Source organism: Tyto alba, unplaced genomic scaffold, assembly GCF_018691265.1.
Source record: "Tyto alba isolate M040663 unplaced genomic scaffold, T.alba_DEE_v4.0 Super-Scaffold_100000168, whole genome shotgun sequence".
NCBI lineage: Eukaryota > Metazoa > Chordata > Aves > Strigiformes > Tytonidae > Tyto > Tyto alba.
In genome coordinates, this window is record NW_024881271.1 from 205,001 (window position 1) to 207,500 (window position 2,500).

The 2,500-nt window shown below is 79.5% G+C and overlaps 1 non-coding gene across 1 annotated transcript; it reads left to right on the forward strand.

Moving 5' to 3' along the window:
- Positions 1-1,938: 1,938 nt before the first annotated feature.
- LOC122154460 lies at positions 1,939-2,091 on the forward strand. Its single transcript, XR_006166369.1, has one exon. It is a non-coding gene; the product is annotated as a 5.8S ribosomal RNA (ribosomal RNA).
- The last annotated feature ends 409 nt before the right edge of the window (positions 2,092-2,500 follow it).

Genomic DNA, 2,500 nt, shown 5'->3' on the forward strand with positions numbered 1-2,500 from the left:
GCGGCGGGCCGGCGGGTCCGCGCGTCGCGCGAGCGAGAGACGAGCGAGAGGCCGCCTTCGGGGGGTCGGGGGAGGCGTCTCCCCCGGCCCCTGTCCGCAGCGGGGCGGGCTGCTGCTCTGCGGAGCAGCCCGCCGGGCCGGCCGGCCGGCCGCGCGGGCCAGGGCCACCGGGCGTTCCGGGCTGGCGCGTGGCGTTGGGTGGCGCGGCGGCGGCCACGGCGTCCCTTCCCCCGTCAACCCGCCCCAGCGGAGGGGAGACGCGAGGTGGGGGGGCGTCGCTCGGCCGTCGCCACTGCTGCCACCCTGGGCGGGCGAGGCTCCCGCCGGGTCGCGTCCCGCGCGAGCGGGCGGCCCAAGCCCCGGCTCTCCTCCCGGGCGCAGCGCCGGGCTACTGAGGGAAACCTCGGGCCCCGGGCAGGAGGACGAGGTGATGGCGGCGGGCGTCGGGCGCGCCCCCGCGGGCGGACGCTCCCCTGAGGGCGGCAGCAGGGGAGGCACCCCCGCGGGGCCTAGAGGTCGTTTCCCTCACCCAGGGCCAGGTACCTAGCGTCCGCGCCTCCGCGGCCCTCCCTCGGCGAAGCCCGGGGGTCGAAGGCCGCGGGAGCCGGGCGGGGGTTTAAAGACCCGGGCGGCTCGGTGCGACCCGCGGGACCGGGCCGGGCGGCGGTGCCCCTCCAGGGGTGGGAGCTGCTCCCGCCGTACCCCTGGCCGTGGTGCTGACCGTCCGCGCTCGTGCCCGCGGGCAGCCGGGCCGGGGAGGGGTGCCCACTGCCCCCCCCTTTCCGCGGTCCGGTCTCGGCGGCGAGACCGCGGCGCGGTCGGCCGTGTCCGGCCCGCCTGCCTCGAAACGGGAGACCTCTCCGGGCAGGGAGCGCGGGCTCTCTGCCGGGGTGGCGAGCCCCCCCCCGCGGTGGGGGGGGGCTCGCCGGGCGGCGGCGGCCCCCGGGCCGCCGCGGCCTCCGTCGTGGCGCCGCGGCGCGCTGCGCTCCCCTCCTCCCCCGTCCCGCCCCGGCGAGCGTTCCGCGGTGTCGAGCCGCCAGCCGCCGGGGGTGGTGGCAGCCCGGCCGAGCGGCGGCGGCGCCGCTCGGCATGCCGGTCGGCCGGCGGGCGTCCGCCCGCCGTCGGCTGCGACCGTCCCCGTCCCGGGCCACGCCCGCCGCTTCGCCGTCCGCCCTCACCGGCTCCGCCGGGCGGGCGGGCGGTCGGGCGGCCGGGGGCAGCCCGGCTCCGGTCTGCCCGCGGAAGCGGGGAGAGCGGTGCCTGCCCCCGGCTTAGCGCCGTCCGCCTCCCGCCTGGTGCGTGCCTGCGGAGGGGCCGGGGCGCGAAGTGGCACGGAGGTGGTTCCGGGCGGGGCGGCCGCTCCGGCGCGGCGGCGGGTCGGTCGCTCGTCCGGCAGGCAGCTGCCGGGCAGCGCGCGTCCGTCTCGGGTCCTGGTTGGTCGCCAAGCTCCGGCGCGGTGACGGCCGGCACACGGGCGTGCCGGCGGGGCGAGCCGGTGGGAGGCAGGCGGCTGCCGCAGGGCGTCGCGGGGCTGCGCGGAGGCACGTCCGCGTCCCCCGAGCGAGGCAGGTGGTCGGCGCGGTCGGGCGCGCGGCGGCCTTCCGTGCGGAGGCCGGGCCGAGCCCGGGCGCCTGGGCCGCCTCCGAAGCGAGCAAGGCGCTTGTTTTCCCCAGGTGTCGGTCGCGGAGCGCGGGCTCCCTCCGCCCTTGCCGTTCGGAGTTTTTCGGTGGGCATCCGCCTTCCGTTTCCCCGCCCGTCGTGTGTGTTTGTACGGTCAGCTGAGGCGAGGCGTCTCGGCGGCGCGGCCGGTCGCGCTCCCTCCGCGCGGGCGGAGGGGGGCGGGCGGTCGTCCGCCGGGGCTGCCGTCCAGAGAGGGGCCGCTCCTCCGGGAGCGGTCCCGGCCCTCCCGCGCACGCGGGGCGGTGCCGAAAGCCAGACAACTCTTAGCGGTGGATCACTCGGCTCGTGCGTCGATGAAGAACGCAGCTAGCTGCGAGAATTAATGTGAATTGCAGGACACATTGATCATCGACACTTCGAACGCACTTGCGGCCCCGGGTTCCTCCCGGGGCTACGCCTGTCTGAGCGTCGCTTGACGATCAATCGCCGGCCGGTCCGCCGCCCCTGGCGCGCTGTCAGGGCGGCGGCCGCAGCGGCGCGGCTGGGGCGCCTCGCAGGTCCCGCGTGCGGCGTCGGCCCCGGGCCCGGGGAGCGGTTCCCCGTCGCCCGGTGGCGGCGCCGCCGGCCGAGGGCCTTCGTCCCCCTAAGTCGAGACTCGGGGAGCGCTCCGAAGCTCCCCGCTCCCGGAGCACCCGTTGTGCGGAGCTCGTCCCGCCGGGGCCGCCGGGGCTCGGTCTGTCCGGCCGGGCCTGGCGCGGTGGTGGGGAAGAGAAGCGCGAGGGGGAGAGGCGCGGGCCTCGCCCCCGGCCTCCCGCGCGGGCGGCTGTCTGCGGGTGGGTACCACTGCGGGGTGGGACCGTGCCGTGCTGCCGCCCGCGTG